General features: G+C 38.1%; 1 protein-coding gene across 4 annotated transcripts in view; it reads right to left on the bottom strand.

Moving 5' to 3' along the window:
* The window catches only part of NCALD (neurocalcin delta), a 368091-nt gene that overhangs the window by 195438 nt on the left and 151408 nt on the right, over nt 1–21245 (bottom strand). For 3 of the 4 annotated variants that reach the window (XM_023726022.1, XM_023726023.1, XM_023726024.1), the window contains exon 3: nt 17401–17479. The gene's annotated coding sequence lies outside the window, so the exon portion shown is untranslated. Of the gene's footprint in view, nt 1–17400; nt 17595–21245 lie in introns of those variants that run through there. The other variant, XM_023726021.1, reaches the window with a different exon arrangement.

Here is a 21245-nt window from a genome sequence, read left to right as displayed (position 1 = left end):
TTACTCAAGACAATTGTAGGTAGTGCATAGTTATGGTGGATTACGGTTGTATGTTGATTTTAATATATATTAGAAAAAATACAGCTGGCATATCAAACCTGCAATTTCACAGATATTATTGCTTAGGGCAAGTATAAGTTACAAATTAAAGAAGGAGTGGTTTAAAGAAAATATTAAACAAAAAAATAGTATAGATAGAAGATGGATATGGTAAAAATCATGGAGATAGGACACGAATGACTGAAACTTGAGAAACTCTGCTTGATGGAAATGACTTGGAACTAGGAAGAATGGGACATGATGTCAGCTTCTGGCCTTCCTTCCTCTTTGCTTGCAAAGCCCAGAGCTTGGGGTAGAGGGTGGGAAAGCAGCTGTTGTCCTATGATTCACCATGCTGGAATTCACAATTTCACACCAGGGAGCAAAAATACATAGAAATGTTTCTAAGTGAATAAATCAATTTCATATCATGCTGTAAACCAGGATAGCATTGCCATGGAATTTACAATTAGAAACAATCTGGTCCAACTCTTTCAGCTCAGAGTCTACAGTCCGGAGAAGTCACATCGTTTGGCCAGTATCACCCCAGTGAACAGTAGCAGAACTAGAACTCAAACCCCAAACTTTACTCACTCTAAATCTTTCTACTACATTATTCCTGCTAGATAAATCTTCCTTATGCCCAACAAATCTTATCTTTTCCTGATTATATCTGGCTAGATTTAAGACAGCAGTTGGTGACAAGATCTGAGAGGTAACATGGGTTGGGCAAAGAGATTGTGTAGGACTTGTAGGCCGTTGAGAGGACTTTCAGGGAGGGTAGAGCTGAACAGCTGTATGTCACCCAGGCAAGACAGCCAGAAGAAGTGATAAAATCAATCACGCAGAGAATAATCACTAGGACAATCTGATGATATTTTTTATAAATAAAGTCCTCTCCTCAGAGCCCCCTTTTTAACTTTTTATTTTAGAAAATTTTTAGATACAGAAGAGTTGCAAAGGTAGTACAAAGAATTCCCATATACTTTTCACCCAGCTTCCCCTAGTGTCAAGATCTTACTTAACTATGGTATGTTTATCAAAACTAAGAAATAAACATTGTGCAATACTATTAACTAAACTACAGGCTTTATTCAGATTTCACCCGTTTTTTTCATTACTTTGTAGTTATTGTTGTTCCAGGATCTAGGATACCATACTGCATTTCGTCAACATGTCTCCCTCAATCTGTGAGAGTTTCTGGTCTTTCCTTGTTTTCCATGACGTTGACACTTTTAAAGAGGTCAGGCATTGTGTAAAATGTCCCTCAATTTGTGTTGTCTGATGTTTTCTCATGATTGAGCTGGGGGGATAGATGTTATCACCATGACTTATAACTGGTGATGTTAACCTTGAGCACTTGCTTAAGGTGGTATCTTTGAGGTTTATCCACTATAAAGTTACTCTCTTTACCTTTCCACACTCTACTTGCTAGAAGCAAGTCACTAAGTCCAGCCCATGCCAAAAGAATTGAGCTCCACCTCCTGGGTGGAGAACTATCAAAGAAGTTGTGACATATGTTAAAACCACCATGATAATTAATAAATATTTGGGGTGAGATATGTAAAGGCTAAAGTGTTCTTTAAAGGTTTGCCCACTAATTGTTAGCATTCATCAGTGGGCCTTGCTTGCAGCAATTATAACTCTGATGGTCTAATGATGATTTTCTATTTACTTCGTTTCTTATACGTTTATTATTTGGAATCCTTCTACAAGAAAGATTTGTCTCCTTTCACCCATTTATTTATTTATCCTATCATTTATTTACATCAGTATGGATTCATAGGTATCTATTTTATCCTTTCACTTATAATCTAATCATTTTGTAACTTATTTTGTTGCTCAAATTATTCCAGTTTTGGCTAATAGGAGCTTTTCCAGGTTGATTCCTATTCTTTTGAAATGCTCCCATCCTTGAAACATAAAATTGTTTTCTAGCACTTTCAAACTGTCTGGCACTACAAGATGCTCCAAATTCATCTTGTCTTTTTCCTGCCCCAGCCTTAGAATTAACCATTTATCCCAGGAACCACAATTTCTTCTACTGGAGAACAGCATTTAGAAACCAAGATCTGGGATCTAGCTGTGCTCATTGCTCCTGGGGTGTTGTTGCTTCTAGGCCCTTTCAATGGACTGAGCTAGAAAATATATGTGCGTATATTAATCCATGTATACACACATATCTATATTTCTGTATTTATCTCTGTGTATTGTATGTACATATATTTGTATGTGTATATATTATTTATTATATTATATACATATATATTATTAAACATAAGATTATAATGATATTCTCAGAGTTAATTTTACTCAACTGGCCCAATACTGATACCCAGTATCATCTTAAAGGCTCTACCTTACATCTAAAGGCCTAGATCAGCACTATTTATTTGATACTATTTTTACCACACGTGTATCTGATAATCCATTTTATCCCAAAGGCTACCTCAGTTATATCACATTTAAGATTATCTGGATCTCTCCTAGACCTGTGCCCTTGATAGCAAAAATGGTGTCTTAGTTTTTGTTAATTCCCTGCCATGTGGTGCAGTGCTAGGTACAAAGTAAGTACTCGCTAATTGTCTGCTGAACTGAATACTTACAGGTATCCTCTGTCAACCTATTAGCCTAGTCAGGAGGGTCTCCCTTTGTGATGTTAAGGTTGTGTGTTAACTTGGCTGGGCCATGATTCTCAGTGGTTTGGCAGTTACAATGTAGTTTGGCAGTCGTATGGTGGTGCGATCACTTCCATAGTGAGATTTGATGTAATGTGATCATCTCCATGACAGGATCTGCTGTGAGTAGCCAATCAGTTGAAAGAGAGTTTCCTTGGGCATGTGGGCTGCACCAAATATAAATGGACATTCTGGCAAGGCTCGGGGGCTTTCTGCTCACTCTGGATCCTGCAGCTGGCTCCTGTTCATCTGATCTCCACTTCCTAGGACGTTAGCTAGCAGCTTACCTGCAGTTTTGCCTGCTGATCTTGGGATTCATCAAGCTTCACAGCCTGTGAGCAAGAGTCCTGCTCTCTGACTTGCTGATCTTGGGTTCACCAGATTGCAGCTACATGAATCAGGAGAAGCCTCTATCCTGACCCACGGACTTTGGACATTTCCAGTCTCTGCAACCACATGAGCCATTTCCTTGATATAAATATCTCTCTATATATATTTATATGTTTTACTGGTTTTGCTTCTCTAGAGAACCCAGGCTAAGATACCTTTCTAAGATTTTTTTGCGGGGGAGGACCCTCAAACACTGCTGGGTGAAGGGAAGGCTTCTTTCCCTCCTTCCTTCCTTCTTTCCTTCCCTTCCATCCTCCCTCTCTCCCTTCCTCCTTTTAACCAATATTTACTGACAACATACCATGTGCAGGGCACAGTTCTAGACACTGGAGAATTAGCAGTGAACAAAAGAGACAAAAATCCTTGCCATTGTGGAGGTCTACATTCTAATGGGGGAGAAAATCTACAGTCTCAAATTGCAAATCACCTATGTCTAAATGCCAAATAAAGTGAGGTACAGGAAGATAGAATTCATGCTGGGAATGGTTTCCTGGGGTTATTTGGCTGGCTGTGGTCTGGTGGCCTTGTTTAGCATTTCCCACGCTTCTGCTATAGTTCAAAAACCAAAGACCCCAACTGAACAGCTACACTTTTCTTATCCAAATTTATAATTCCTCTCCTCTCTCAAAGAAGAGTTGTGAAGGAGAGCAGAGGGATGAGAGAAGAAAACAAACGGGCCAGAAAGAAAGTTGAGAGGAATGAATAAAAACAATGATTCTCCTGCAACATATCTTAAAGTCAACACTTCCTGAGCTATGCCAGGAACTGTCAAATATTCTACCTATATTAACATATTTATTATTATTACATCATTAAATTAACAATATAATTGCATAATAATAGTGATGGCTAGTCAGTACTGAGGGTTTTCTATGTGCCAAGAACTGGTGTGGTCACTCTAACCAACTTGATATCACTTATTCCTCACCACAACTCTATGAGACAAGTCCTATTATTTTTCATTTCACAGATGAATAACAAGATGCTTAGGGAGCTAAAGTCATTGTCTCAAAATCCTGAGCTAGTAAATGGCAGAGTCCAGATATAGACGTCAGTATGTCTGACTCCAAAGTCCTAGCCCTTTGCCCTGCTTTCAGGGAAACATCACCACCACCACCACCAAACAGGAAGCACCAGCTGGCTACAGTTGACCAGCCAATACAGCCTTCAAGCAGAATATCCCTCCTCCCAAATGTTCTCTTCAGGAGTAGACCCTCTTAATGACCCTGTCCTCTTCATCATTTCATTCTAACTCTTCTGTTCCAATGTTGTGTCTCCCCCTGGTTATTGGAGTTAACAGATATCTAGGGTGATCTTTGCTGCATTTCCATGGCCATTGTGGTCTCTCTATCTTTCCCAGCATCTCGCAGCCTTTTAATTCTCTCTTCATTATTAAAACCATCATGGAGCATGTTTCAGAACACCCAATTAACAAATGAATGGAAGGGACTGGATCCATAATTAATGATTCTAGGATGAAACAAAGCAAAAGCAAAACCAAAGATGTAGAAAGCACTAAAAACTGAAGCTACAGGAGAAAAACGTATACATTTCAGGACCCTTTTCCAGTGGAAAAAAGAAAATCCACTCACTGATTCAAATCCAGAAAGCTCCTCCACAAGTCTTGGGATTGAACAGACATCAATCATTGGGTAACAATTCCAAATGGAACATCTCTCCCCTCCAGGATTAATGGCTGCCTCTGCTCTAGCAGTGAACCAATTCTTCCTCCATTGTTTTTATCAGGGAAGGTTGGCTTCTCTTTCCTCCCACCATTGTCCAAGCCTCTTCAGAGACAGTCCTTCTTGCAAGATGGCCTCAACCCTTGGGATTTCTTGCTCCCCACTAGAGTAGAGGAAGTCAAGTTAGAACACCATGCATATGGCATAGTGGGATTAAAGAAACTAAGCTAGGATGACTGTGGAGAGAGAAAAGGTAGATAGATGGTAGAGGGATGCTAAGATTCTCAGATGTACAGTTACTAATTTGGGGAGGAAGAGAGGGCTTGGGTAGAAGTCCATCCAGATCAAATGCCCCCCAGACACAAAGTTGCTGTCCAACACACATAGTGAAGAGTAAATGACAATAGAATTCTGGCACTGTTGTTAGTGAAAGTGTTGCCCTTTCATGAGGAAGAAGCAGGGATTATGTTCACTTTTGGTCGTTATGGACTCTGGTGGCTGCCTGAAATACCAGTGCCAACAAAGAAAATAGCTTAAAGAGTATCACAGCAAGTTCCCACATCTCACAGGAGTGACATCACCACTATGATACACGTGCCAGCAGTGAAAATTATAGCTTTAAACAGAACATTAGAGTTGTAGCATTCATTTTCTACTCTTTCTTACCTGTAGCCTAATTTCCTGTGGGTTCTAGATTGGGCTAATGCCAGCTTTCAGGCTGATCTCTGTGCTTAAGGGAGTATACCTAAACCCACCCTGCCAAGCCAGTGTAAGCACTTAGCTTAATACCATGGCAATGGATGCAAACAATGTTAGATGGAAAGAAAATGAAAATACCCACCAGGACATTTTATAAGACATACTACTTGCTGCTGCTGCTGCTCTAAATAGTAAATACTATTATACACGTTGCTAAGCAATGTTGCATCTTCAAGTCCTTAATAACTGCATTAGTAACACAGGATGGGACAAATTACTCTTTGAGATTGACGAGATGCTTTGCCTTACTTCTCTGAATAATCAGCCTCAGCAACCATGGCTTCCAACACAAAGGAAAAGTTATTATCCTTTGTCCCTTGGCTGGAATGCATATTAGAACTCAGTGGTAAATCTCTTAATGAAAAGTCTACTGGGTCCCCCTGCCAGACCACTCCCCCACGATGTCTTTAAGTCTTAAATAAAAATATTAAAAAACGAGCACACATTCTTTCTCTGAAATGTCTCCTCTTAGCTATTGGGTATGTACATGTAGCAAGTGCTTGAAAATTGTGAATTTCAAATACACTTAAAAATTCGGTGCAAAGTGGTTCTACAAACATTTATCCTTCCAATTCAAAGATATAACTAGTTTTGGGATCCTGTGTGAGTATAGGCCAGTCCCAGAATCTGTACTGATGAAGTAACTCCGGTTTGTAGCTGCTGGAAAGTTGCTCAGGGTGAACTGCCAACTAATGGACTCTGATCCCCCTCCTAGTTACCCAGAATTCCCCAGTTACCCAGCATTTCCAAGCTACTATGCAGTGAAGTGGTTAAGAGGTTGGCTGCTAACCAAAAGGTCAGCAGTTCGAATTCACCAGCTGCTCCTTGGAAACCCTATAGGGTACTATAGGGTCACCATGAGTCAGAATTGACTTGACAGCAAGGGTTGTTTTTTTTTTTATTATTATTAAGCAGAAAAAGGAGTCCCTGGGTGGCACACATGGTTACTAACTAAAAGTTTAGCAGTTCAAATCAACCCAGAGGTTCCTTGATAGAAATGCCTGGCGATCTACTTCTGAAAGATCACAGCCATTGAAAACCCTATGGAGCACAGTTCTACTCTGAAACACATGGGGTCGCCATGAATCAGAATCATCTCAGCAGCAGTTAGTTAGTTTTTTGTTATTATTAAGCAAAAATAGTCCACAAGTGAATAACCTCTTCAGCAACACTCTAGAGATGGAAATTTGGAATTTTTCATCCTTTTGGAGAAGCATACAGCACAAGTTACAGTATTGTATAAAAATTAGAACACAGACTCTGGAGCCAGATTCCCTGAAAGAATCCCATCTATACGATTGTTTACTTAATTGACTTTGAGCAAAGTAATGTTTTTGAGTCTTTGTTTTCTCACTTGTTATTTTGATGATTAAATGAGTTGATACATGTAAAATGCCTAGAACAGTGCCCTCTTCTGGCACTGCGGAAAAGCTGTGTGTTTACAAGCCTCTTCAAACAAGTTCTTCATCAACAAAACAAGTAAATTCCACAGTTGTAAAGGAGTAAAAAGCTAACTTCAGAATGTACCCTTAGGATCTATATTTGATGTTTTTATATTTAAGAGAAAGCCACTGATCTAACAAAGCTTTGAATTCCTATAACATCAAACTGTTACTAATTATGGTTCTGGTCATATGCCATATGTTTCCCAGAAATAACAAATGTTCCATGGAAAAGTAATTGGCTAGTAAGTGTGGGAAAAACATACAGTAAATGTCCTTGTTTTTCTTGGCTGTTAACTTTAATATAATGAAATATTCAGTGAAAAAATATGAACATTCAGTTGCAGCTCCTTCTTACCAATTCAAAAAGACACTTTAGAAATACCGTAAGTTAGAAACGGGTATTCAAATAGCATTGTCAAGTAATTTATTATGAATCTCTTACATTAAAAATTTTGAAAAATGCTACTCATATCCCAGGTGTTTTTCCCAGTAGAAACTACAGTGGTAGATGCTAAACTAATTCCATGTGATTCTCATTTTCAGAAATACACAATTTTAGACTGTTTTTAAGAGTTGCAGTGTATTCCCTTGAGCTGTATAAAAGAAAGCCATTTTGGTTTTAAACATAGTTTTGTTTGTGTGGGTATGTGTGTGTGTGTGTTTGGTACTAGGAACACATTTCTCTCAGATAATTTCTCAATATTTCTATTTAACAGGCTAAATGTTTTGGATTTCTATTAAGCGTTCCATAGTTTACTTAAATGAACTTAAACTAAGTGAATTTTTTTGCAATTACCTATTGAAAAAAATTAAATTATCAAGAAAACTTAATTTTTAAAGGTCAGACCAGCACTTAGAGTCTGGGTTTATGTTTTATTTTAGTAGATTTCCTACAAAAGAGCATATATATATGTGTATATATATATATATATATACACATATATATTTAAGATTGGTTTGATATTCTCACTCATTTCTATTTTCTGATACTGGAAAGCCTTTGTGACAATCCCGTAGGTGCTAAAAATGATCAAGATCTAGCCCAAGATACTTTTGAGACAGGTATTCTTATTCCCAGGATGATCACTTCAAAATGTAATAAATGTGCTTACTATGTTAGAGGCAATGCTAGATGCTGGAATTATAATGATGAAAAAAGCAGCCATAGGCTCTGTCCTCATGGAGTTTACAGTCCAGGGCAGTGCTCATGTATAGTCTGTGGACCAGTGCCACACTATGAATTATTCTTATCACACTATAACAAGGTAAGTACAGACACTGAGAGCAACCGTTTGGAAACTTTACAGCGGTTGGACATTGCTGCGCCATCCAAATGTGTGATCAGTGGACTCCTCTTGCTGAATGGGGTACCGAGCAGTTTGGATATTGCCAAACTTGCATAGTGAGTCTCATAGGGTAGGATCTAAGTACCGGTCATGGACAGGAGGACACATATTAGCCTGTGATGAATTGGAAATTAAAAAAACAACAACTAACAACTCAAAAAACAAAGACCATCTAACTAAAAAATGGGCAAAGGACTTGAATAGACATTTCTCCAAAGAAGATACACAAAGGCCAGCAACCAAATGAAAAGATACTGATCATCAATAATCATTGTTGTTCTTGTGTACCAATGAGTGGACTCCAACTCATAATGACCCTATAGGACAGAGTAGAACTGCCCCACAGGGTTTCTTAGACTGTAATCTGGGAGCAGATCACCAGGTCTTTTTTCCCGGGGAGACACTGGTAGGTTTGAACCACCAACCTTTTGGTTAGCAGTCGAACACTTAATAATTGCACCACCAAGACTCCTTTATTAATCATTAACTAAACCAAACCAAACCCATTGCCTTTGAGTTGATTGTGACTCCTAGCGACTCTATAGGACAGAGTAGAACTGCCCCATAGAGTTTCCAAGGGAGATGCAAATCAAAACCACAATAAGATACCACTTCTCTCCTACTCCACACCTATTGCCATCGAGTCAATTCCAACTCACAGCAACCCTATAGGACAGAGTAGAGCTACCCCACAAGATTTCTAAGGCTATAATCTTTATAGAAGCAGACTGCCACATCTTTCTCCCAGGGAGCAGCTGGTGGATTCGAACCACCGACATTTAGGTTAGCAACTGAGTACTTAACCACTACTCCACCAGGGCTCTATTATCAAAAAGACAGAAACTAACAAGTGTTAGCAAGGATGTGGAGACACTGGAACCCTTATCCATTGCTGATGGGAATGTGAAATGATATCGCTACTGTATAAAGCAGTTTGATGGTTCCTCAAAAAGTTAAACATAGAATTACCATATGACCCAGCAATTCCACTCCGAGGTATCCATCCCAAAGAAATGAAAGCAGGGACTCGAACAGATATTTGCATACCAATGTTCATTGTAGCATTATTCATAATAGCCAAAGAGTGGAAACAATCCAAATGTCCATGAACAGATGAATGTATAAACAAAATGTGGCATATATGTACAATGGTATACTAGTCAGCCATAAAGAGAAATTCAGTTCTGATACATGCTATGATATGGATGAACCTTGAAAATATTGTGCTAAGTGAGTTAAGCCAGACACAAAAGGACAAATATTGCATGATCCCACTTACATGAAATATCTAGACTAGGCAAATTCATAGAGACAGAACGTAGATTAGTGGTTACCAGGGGCTGCAGGGAGCCCAGAGGGAGATTTATTACTTAATGGTTATATAGAGTTTCTGTTTGGTGATGAACAAGTTTTAGAAATAGATGATCATGACAGTTGCACAACATGGTGAGTATGATTAATGCCACTGGATTGTATACTAAAAAATGGTTAAAATGGCAAAGCCTATGTTATATATGTATGTTAACACAATAAATTTTTTTTTAAATCGAGTTCTTCTCACAGGTAGTTTAAGAAAGTCTAGTTTAGTGCTTTCAATGCATTACAGAAAAAGAGAGCGATTAATTCCAACTAAGAAAATTCGGGAAAGTTTCAAGGAAGCAATGATTCTTAAGGGTGGATAGGAATGTGAGTGGTAGAGATAACAAGATGGACAAGTGTAAGGGTGCAATTGGAGTGTGTGATACGGGGACAGGAACAGGGAGAGGTAATGGGGACCAATCAGAAGAGGCAGATTGCAGCCAGTTAGTAAAGGGACTCATGTGCCTTGAAAAAGGAATTAGAAGTTATCACTGAGACCATGGGAAGTCTTTAAATATTCTTGAACACAATAGTGTCAAAAACGAAAATCTGTTTTACAATATTAGCCTCATTTGACCTATATATAACACTTTAGGCCAGAAGGTCTTTAAATGACATAAATAATAACAATAAAAAGGAATTTAAAAAAATAGTTCTTTTAATGGTATCAGATATTAGCTATATGTCTAAGTAAACTTACACAGTCTCAAGTATTCCCATAGCACCATAGCATAGAAAAATACCACTTTAGAAGATCTAATCATGCGCGATTAAAGTAATTTTGAAACACTATTTCATAGCTAACAGTGACAGAGAGAACACATTCTTCCCATTTTCAGAAACTTTGATTAAACCACAGATATTAAAGGAACATTAAACCAATATACTATTGTAATAACTTATACTAAAATGTCAAGTACCATCACCAAAGTACAGAAGAGTGGCACTTTTTTTCTCTCTGTTGTTCTTGGCTTCCTATAAAACAAGAACTGAACTCATTAGATGTGCCTCATTTAAGTTTCTCTGTGTCACCAAAGGCTATTAATTCTTGCAGCTGACTGAGTTGGAGTCTTCTGAGGCATTAAGAGCCCCATAAACGTATCTTTAAGAAAAATAGTTGAACCACTAAGTTTTAAACATTGAGGGTAGAATTTTAAAAGATTTTAACAAACAAAATGAGGCTCTCAGAGGGTATATCCCCAGAAAAACATATTACCATATTAGGATTTCATACATTAGGCTAAGTGTAAATCTAGTTATTTTGTCTTCTCGTTCTGGTTTCACAGTATTATTTTTAATTGTAGTATAAGGATCTATAGAACTATCAAGACACCATCCTGATAAACTGAAAGCTAAGTATTTAGAATTTGACATGATTGCAATATGAATACAATACAAAGCGAAAACAACAGCATGTGAGTCACTGATTATGATATAGACTAAAGCAGTGGCTCTCAACTGGGAGTGAGTTTGTCTTCTAGGAGACATTTGGCAATGTCTGGAGACAGTTGTCATGACTGGGGGATGCTACTGGCACCAGGATGCTGTCAAACATCCTACAATACACAGGACAGCCCTTCACAGCAAAGAATTATCTGGTCTAAAATGTCCATAGTTGTGCAATTGAGAAACCCTGTACTCAAGATTAACATTTCCATCATTCCTCTCAGACCTGAGAATCTTGGCATATATAGAAATAATCACTTTGATTCATACAATGTGAAAACCAGAAACACAGAAATTCCTGAAAATTAAAACAGCTAAATATTATACCACCTTTTGAGTTAATGAACTACCTACCCTCTGAATTTTGGGACTAAGATCTGAACCAAGGTGACCTTCACAGGTGCCCTGGTTAAATTTTACCAATGGAAATTAATATTTTATACTCAGATATGTATACATTGCCATCCAGGAAGTCTCCATGCAGATCTTCACAAAAGACAGGCACAACTGAAAAACTCAAACAAGGCTCCAGATGTGTATTATTTTCTGAGTAGGAAGTTGGTGATGATTGTAAGCTGCACCATGAATTTAATAATAGCTTTTAGGAGCATGGGAAAGAAGTATCTCTCTTTAAGTGCGTTCGTCAACTGTAAGATGGGAACTCTTCTTAGAAATGTGAAAAATCTATAAAGTATTTTAAGTATCTAATAAGGTATATATACGAAGCCTTTTTGTACAAAGAAAATGTCTCTGAAATGCTCTCCTCCTAAGATGCTTCTTGATCAGTATCAGATTCAGTTACTTTCATTTAAGTCTTTTCATTGTTCTTCTCATCCTCCTCGACCACTCCAGGAAGAGGTGGTTAGCTATAGTGAGGGCAGTGGTATCGTTAGTTCACTCAAAACAAGAACAAACTAATAGAGACCCTACAGCTCCCCTCTCTTGTTTTCCTCTTTTGGCATTTCTCCATAGTTATTGACTATGAACTGAGTACTATGAAGAACACCTGTGTTGAGCACCATCTGAGCACTGCAAGAGCATGTAACTTTATTTAACTAAACAGAGGAATAATCACACTTAGATGAAGTACGTTTCATCTAAACACCACTTACATCCACACCACTTATTCATAAATAAAATTACCATAAAATCTATCTATTTGCTTATTGGTGTATTATCTGCCTGTTCCACTAGAATGTAAAATCCACGTGAATGAGGATTTTTGTCTTGTTCTTATGGCTGAATGAGTGAATGAATTAATACCTTCTCCCAAACAGCAGTCATTATACAATTGCAAACTCCTTTTATTTTTACAGTAGTGACAGGAGACAGTAGGACTCACATTCATGTGATAAACTATCCATGCTTATTCATTCATTCATTCATTCTCTACTAAGTCATTCATGATCTGGCCCCTGCCATCTCTCTAGCCTCAGTCAAACCATGTCCCCCTTGCCATCCAACAACACTGACCTTGGTTCAGTTCCTAGTAAGTTCCATGCTCCCTTCTACCTCAGAGCCTCTGCCCAGAACATTTTTCTCCCCATTCCCAACCCCTTCAAATTTCTTCGGGGAAGCCTCCTGAGGTCACCACTCAGACTATGAGTGATGTCCCTATTTACAGTCTTACAGCTCCCCCATTTTTTTTTCTACCACAGTACTTATCATATTCATAACAATATATTTGTGTAATTATTTGATTAATGTCTGCCTCCTACCCCCACACCACTTGACAATAGGAAGGAACCATGTTTTCCTTGTTCACCATTAATATTCACATCACCTAGCACAGTGCCTGCCACATAACAAGTGCTCAATTAATACTTATTGAATGAATAAAGGAATTACGTTTCCAGGAACATAACCTCTTGGCAAATATGTGAATCCAGGTTACACCATATCTTTCCTTCCAGGCTCCAGTTAGTAGGTCCTTAATCAACACTTTTTGGTTAACTGAAATCAACAATCACTTATCTACTGCAAACTACACTCTCCTTGTATCTATATGACACTGAAATAACTTGTTGCAAAATTGCTAGCAAATCAACGGCTCTCTTTCTATTCTTTTTTGCACACACCAATAAAAAAGCAATTTTATTTTTCTTTTCACTGAATTTATTAACTGTTTTGCCATTAAGGACATGACTGGGTGGAAAACAGTTGGCAGGGAATCAATTATTTAGATGAGCAGTGTTCTCTATATATTTGAAAACATCTGGAAGCATACTTTAATTATCCTCCTGATATTTGGGGTCTTGTGGTCTCAGCCTCTGAGATAATCTCTCCCTGTTACTGTTCCTGAATGGAAGGTATTCTGTTGACAAAATAGATGTTTTCTGATAAAGGGGAATTTATGAGACATTGACAATAAAGAGTAGTGAGCTCCCAGACTAAGAGGGCTTCCCCCGGCTCTGGGGAGGAGGAAAGAGGTCTTTAGCGAAAAACCTGCAGAAAAATGTAATTCTAGGCAGTATGGTATAACTGAGAAGCTAGTCACATAGGGAGCATAGGGGAAGAGTATGGATTTCTTAGGAATCCAGACAAAATGATACTGGCCTCAGGGGGCTAAAGAGAGACACTCAAACAACAGGAAATCAGTAATAATTATAAACCTAGAATCTATTCTTATACCTCACTTTAAATTGTTTCTTTACATATACCCTCCTTATCTATTGTTATCAAGATCTCTGCCACCAGGGAATTTTTACTAGAGTGTCTGGAATTCTTGAACAGAATTCCAGGAAGCCCAGGAAATTCGGACAGTATTTGCTAACTTAGGCCATCCTTTTGAAAAGCCCCACTTAAGAAGTTTAGTCTCTGTTAAAGAGGTCAATCCCACCTCCTGCCTTGTCCACTACTCTACAGAACAGTACCTGGGCAGGGCATGGTTTCTTCAACTGCTCGAGAGTTTTTCTGTCAACTTCTCATCCCAATCATCCTCCTTTGCAATTGGCAGTTGCTGTGAATCTATGGCATGAATGCCTACAACCTCTGAAGTACAGCTTATTTGGGGCTCACTGTAGAAGAGAATCTACAGTGAGGAATCACCTGCCCCTGAGATCACAGACAAAGAAGAGAGACAGGACACTTGAGAAGGAGCAGAAAAGACCAGAAGCTAGTAGCAGACATACTGATTCTCCACATCTCCATACCAACAGGAAGGTTCTCTCATTGACTAGTACTCATCCTTTACTGTCTTTAGGCAAGAATACACATTTTCCTATTAATCTTTAAATGCCTGCAGAACTAATACAATGGCTACTATCATTTCTAGAGTTGAAATATCCATAAGTAGTTCAACCAGTATATTATAAAAAGAGAGAGCTTCTCAGATTGCCTTATCACTACCAACGTTTGCTCCTATCTTTGGTCTCCAGTGGAAATGCCATGGGATTGAGATTTAGTTCTCAAAGTCATGAGAAAAAAAAAAAAAAAAATAGAACATTATGTTTTCAGTCTAATCTCTAAAATCTATAGAATACTTCAACAACAAAAAGACAAATAAGCCAATTAAAAAATGGGCAAAGGATATGAACAGACACTTTACCAAAGAAGACATTCAGGTGGCTAACAGACACATAAGGAAACGCTCATGATCATTAGCTATTAGAGAAATGCAAATCAAAACTACAATGAGATACCATCTCACCCCCACATTATTGGCACAAATCAAAAAAATAGAAAATAACAAATGTTGGAGAGGCTGTGGGGAGATTGGAACTCTTATGCACTGCTGGTGGGAATGTAAGACGGTACAACCACTATGGAAAATGATATGGCGGCTCCTTAAAAAGCTAGAAATAGAAATACCATATGATCCAGCAATGCCACTCTTAGGAATATATCCTAGAGAAATAAGAGCCATCACACGAATAGACATATGCGCACCTATGTTCATTGCAGCATTATTCACAACAGCAAAACGATGGAAACAACCTAGATGCCCATCAACAGATGACATGGATAAACAAATTATGGTACATGCACACAGTGGAATAGTACACAATGATAAAGAACAACGATGAATCCGAGAAACATCTCACAACGTGGATAAATCTGGAGGGCATTATGCTGAGTAAAATAAGTCAATAACAAAAGGACAAATACTGTATGAGACTACTATTATAAAAACCCAGGAAAAGGTTTACACACAGAAAAAAACAATCTCTGATGGTTACGAGGAAGGGGAGGGGTAGGGAGGGAAAATCACTAACTAGATAGTAGACAAGTGTTAGTTTTGGTGAAGGGAAAGACAATGTACACTATATGGGAAGTCAGCACAATTTGACCAAGGCTAAGTCACAGAAGCTTCCTAGACACATCCAAATGCCTTGAGGGATGGAGTCACGGGGGCTGAGGACTGGGGACCATGATCTCAGGGGACATCTAGGTCAATTAGCATAACATAGTTAATAAAGAAAATATTCTACATCCTACTTTAGTGAGTCACATCTGAGGTCTTAAAACTTGTGAGTGGCCACCTAAGATACACCTATTGGTCCCATCCCATCCGGAGCAAAGGAGAATGAAGAAAAACCAAAGACACAAGGAAAATATTAGTCCAAAGGACTAATGGACCACATGAGCCACAGGCTCCACCAGCCTGAGCCCAGAAGAACTAGATGGTGCCTGGCTACCACCACTCTGACAGGAATCACAACAGAGGGTGCTGGACAGAGCGGGAGAAAAATGTAGAATAAAAATTCAAATTCCCAAAAAAAATACCAGACTTACTGGTCTGACAGAGACTGAAGGAACCCGAGATTATGGTCCCCAGGCACCCTGCTAACTCAGAACTGAAGCCACTCAGGCCTATAAAATAAACAATAACACACGTGAGGAATGTGCTTCTTAGTTCATTCAAGTATGTGAGATCAAATGGGCAACACCTGCCCAAAAGCAAAGCCGAGAAGGCAGGAAGGGACAGGAAAACTGTACAAATGGACATGGGCAACCCGGGGTAGAAAGGGAAAGGGGGAGAGTGCTGATACAACCTGGGGGTTGCAACCAATGTCACAAAACAATCTGTGTATAAATTTTTGAATAAGAAACTAATTTGTGCAATAAACTTTCTCCTAAAGCACAATAAAATAATAATAATAATAATAATTATATTTTGCTTAACCTAACTTCAAATATTTTATGACTGTTTCCCATTAACAGGACTGGTTTCCCAGATTTGGAATAAAGGTTTTTCACCTTCACTTTCTGGTTACATCCAGATAAACCATGTTGCTCATCTAATAAATAAATAACCCATAGAGACTAATAATTAAACCATAGAGACTTAATGGGGATGAAGGAAGTAGGATGAAAAAGAGTTAAGTATATTAAAGTTTAATTTTATATCAACTTATCTTCCTTCCCTGCAATATCAATAAAATATAAAAGAAGGGTTTGCTCTTGCCCACATGTATTTTTGCCATTTGTTCCTTATACAAAACTATTTGACTAAGTAACTATTAGATGAATATTCATGCCTTCTTTACCAACAGCCACATAAAGTATTACTGAGGCCTAAGGCACACTACCATAACTACAAATATTGGCTGGCTCTCATCTGGGGCCATTAGCTTATTTTGAAAAGTTTCCAAGAAATTCATATACTAGTAGATTTCTTCCTAAAAGCCAATTTCCTAAATATTCAATGAGATGGCTTTTGAGACCCATATCAACAAACTAGGAGAGTAAAAATGTTCCTGTCTTAACAGGAAATACACTATTGCTGGTGCTGCTGCCCCAATTATACTATAATAATGACTTTCAAATAAATTTTTTTCTGAATTAGAAAATCTTCCATCTACTTGCTGCACAGTATCCTTTTCAAGTTTCCATACCCCATGAATAGATTTAGAAAGTAAGGAGGGGCCTGTATTGTCTTTTTTCTAGGAAGCAACAAGTCAGGTTTTTACTTCATTATCACATCTCCTAAGTTTTTTAGTACACTTCTTCTTTAAATAAGCTTTCCATTTAACCAGAGTCATTACAGGAAAGAATAGAATTCTTTTTGTTTTAAATTAGAATGGGTGCTCAGCTTTCTCTTCAGTCACATACAAATTCATCAAGAATTAAAAATGGAAATGCATACCCCACGACAAAGCTTTAATGCTGGAGACAAACTCCCATTTCCTACTCACCAAACAAACATATAAACACATAACAACCGAACTAGGAGACAACATCTTTGCATTTTGAATTATAATCGACACAATTTAAAACCAGGGCACTTCAGGAGGTAAGAAAAAAGATAACTCACAGTATGCAGTCACGCGGCACCTCAGATCTCAGAGCCTTCCACAGTATCCACAGATTTTATCACCAGCAGTTTAATGGTCCTGCAAGTGGGATCACTCATAATTAATGAGTATTTTACTTGAATATTTGACAGCTCAGTTAGAAGTTTAGGTAAGGCTGTTACTTTTATTTCCTTTGTAGTTGACTTTGCAAACAGGAAACAGGAAGCACACCTACAAGAACACTGACACATTGCAGCCTAACTGGTGTTTGGTTCAAAGTACTCAAGGGTGAGTCTTCTACCACAGGGGTCACAGGCAGAGTCCCCAAAAGAGCAGGAGTCAGGCCCCTGCATTTCACGGTCTAAAATCCTTTGGATAGATGCTATGTAAGCAATTTATTACAGAGAGAAAAGGGCATTCTTAGCTAACATGAAAGGACTTTAAACTTCAGAATAACTTATGTATTCTGGAAAAATTATACACATAGGTAATATATTAAATAATTTATATTTTAAATATACAAACTATTTAAATAGAAATTTAAATAATGTTTTATATGTTTTATTTTCCTGGAATATATCTATACAAACCACCATTTAGGAATCTTAGTTACAAGTAACAGAAAACCCAACTTAAACTCGCTTATACAAATAAATAAACAACAAAATTTTAAAAAACGTTTTGACTCATTGAGCTAAAAAACAAAAACAAAAAAACTAAACTAAAATCAGGTTGGTTTCGGGTTTGCTGCATCATTTAATTTTGTAGCTCTCTTGGTATAAGGCTTCTCTGCGGATTGACTTAATCCTCAGGCTGCCTCCCCCCATGGTGCAAACATAGCTGCCACAGTTCAAGACGTCCTATCCATCATCCTAGAAGATAGTATCAGCGTTCATGGTATTCCCAACAAAAGTTACAAAATCACTCAGATTGCTCGTTGGGGTCTAATATGCTGAATGGCTTAACCTAATCAAGGCTTATCCCTGGGGCTGAGGATAGGGTCAGTGCAAACCAAAGACACCTAAATAGGCAGTCAGGTACTGAAAGGAAGAGGGGAGGAGAAATGGATGCTTGGGAGGAAATTAACAAATGTCTATCACAGTGATGTTCGACAGTAATCTGAAGACTAATATTTGAGAATGTGTGCTCATGCAAATACTAGTTTTTGGATTATCTAAAATGTCTGAAAAAGAATGAGCAAGGTTCAAGAGAATTACCCAAGGCTTTACATGTGTAAGAATTTCTATTAATATTGGACTTGCTCTTAGGATAATAGTTCAGAATATTATCAATTTGTTTTTTAATACACACTATAGTGTACCAAGTGCTATTGCATTTGATCTGCACTAAGGAGCCCTGGTGGTGCGGTGGTTAAGCACTCAACTGCTCACCGAAAGGTCGGCAGTTCAAACCCACCCGCTGCTCCACAGGAGGAAGATACGGCGGCTTGCTTTCGTAAAGATTATGGCCTTGGAAATCCTATGGGGCAGCTCTACTCTTTCCTACGGGTCGCTGTGAGTCAGAATCGACTCGATAGCAGCACGTTTGGTTTTTGGTTTATTGTCATCCAAACAAGCATTCCTACTGGAAGCCTCCAGGGCGGGGCAGATACTGCTGGTTGCCTATCCAATACCCAGTCTCCCCGTCTTCCTTATAGGACCTTGATTTTATTCAGAGCAGCAATGTGCCCTGTTAAAATACACATTTCCGCTACCTTTACAGTTAAGTGTGGGTAGGTGGAAGAGTTTTGACCCTGGAAGTGTAAGCAGAAGTTGCTTGATGGGGCTTCTGGAAAACCTCTAATAAAAGGGACTGTCATTCACTTTTGCTCCTTGCTTTTTCTTCATGTCTGGGAACGTAGATATAATGCTGGAAGAAGAGACATTATCTCGCAGTCAGTAAGTGACAAGGATGAAGACAAAAGCCACATATGGCAAAGACTAAGCTGAAAGAAGGAACCACTACCCTGGACTTGGTTTGCTTGCCTCGGGCTTGTTACATGAGAAAAAATTAGACTCTGTTTGGTTAAGCCACTGTAGACGGGTGCTTGCTCCATGCAGCTGAACATAATCCTAACTGTTACAAAGAACTTTTACAACCAGATAATGACAGAACAAAGCTGTCCAGAATATCCCTGTCCAACAATATTTCCAATAAACTGCACCACCTCTGTGAAAGCAGAGCCCATACTCTGAATACTGTACGAATACGCATTTATATCTGTGCCTTCCTTCTTGATAAACAGCTCCTTTAAATGGTCGGAGCCATAGTTCAAACTATGAGAGGGGAGTCACTGCTTTTGTTTTTTGTTTCTTTGGCTTTGCTAACATGTGACATTTATTAAGAACTTGCAGAATTGCTAAGGCAAGAACGCCTTGGCTACAGCAAAACAAACCTAGGTCATTTTACCAAAATTTACTTTCGAGACTCTCTGAGGGAGAATTAGCCACCTTCCCAAATCTTGCTGTGGACGAAGGGTATTCTTCCTTGACTTTCTCATTCATTCAGCTATTAAAAGATAATGCAGCTATCATGATGGCTGGAATAACTTACTGAGCCAAAAGTTGAGTGGGAGGCATACCCCAAGATCAATTCCAGAGGGATTAAGGATTTAATTGTGAAAAGTCAAACTTCAAAACTTTTAGAAAAAAACACAGGAGGACATCGTTCTGACCTAAAAACGGAAAAGGCGTTCTTAAGGCACAAAAGTGCTAACCATAAAAGAAAAGATTAGTAAATCTGCCTACTGTAATATTTATAGCTCAGTCATCAAAAGGAATGATGAAGAAAGCAAAAAGACAAACCAATATCTGAAAGACATTTGCAACACATAAAACCAGCAAAAACACCAGTACGCAGATTACATAAAGAAATGTTACAAATTACTAAGAAAAAGAAAACACAATGGAAAAGTGGCAACAGATCAGAAGGGCATGTCTGAGCGAAGAAAAACATTAAGTGGTAGGTGGACTTATGAAAAGACGTGCAACCTCATTTGTAATTAGGAAAATGCAAACGAAACTCATGATGGGAGCAGAAGTTAATATAACCACTTGGGAACAAGTTAACCTTATCTTACGAAAATTGAGTGTTCACAAACTAAGCAAATCCATACCTACATATATTCTCTACAGAAACTTGCATATTTGTACCGGAGAATATGCACGAAGTGTTCCTAATAGCTTTATTCTAAACAACAAAAAGCTAGATTTAACACAAATGCTCATCAACAGGACAACAAAGAAATAAACTGAATTATATTCACACAGTTGAAAATTACACAACAGAGAAAATCAATGAACCACAGCTACACGCAACAATTTGGATGAATTTTAGAAACATTTTAATGAAAAGAAGCAAGTATCAGGTGACTACGTACAAAAGGATAACTTTATATATAAAGCTAAAACTGCAAAATTAAACAATATTTTAGGGAAACTCACGTGTAATACTTTTTTTTTTTAATAATTCTATCTCATTTGGAGATAATTCTATCTCAGAAGCACTTACTGATGAAGATCAAAGACCACAGCCTTCATTCAGTTTGGATTATATCTCAACATAAAGAAAACAAAAATCCTCACAACTGGACCAATAAACAACATCATGATAAATGGAGAAAAGATTGAAATTGTCAAGGATTTTACTTGGATCCACAATCAATGCCCATGGAAGCAGCAGTCAAGAAATCAGATGACACATTGCATTGAGCAAATCTGTTGCAAAAGATTTCTTTAAAATGTCGAAAAGCAAGGATGTCACCTTAAAGACTAAGGAGAGTGTGATGGTTAAGACTGTGTGTCAACTTGGCTGGGCCATGATTCTCTGTGTTTTAATGTAATCACTCCCATGATTGAATATACTG

Source organism: Trichechus manatus, unplaced genomic scaffold (genome assembly GCF_000243295.1).
Source record: "Trichechus manatus latirostris isolate Lorelei unplaced genomic scaffold, TriManLat1.0 scaffold00009, whole genome shotgun sequence".
Lineage (NCBI taxonomy): Eukaryota > Metazoa > Chordata > Mammalia > Sirenia > Trichechidae > Trichechus > Trichechus manatus.
The sequence above is the reverse complement of the archived record's forward strand: the minus strand, read 5'-3'. Positions and strand labels throughout refer to the sequence as shown.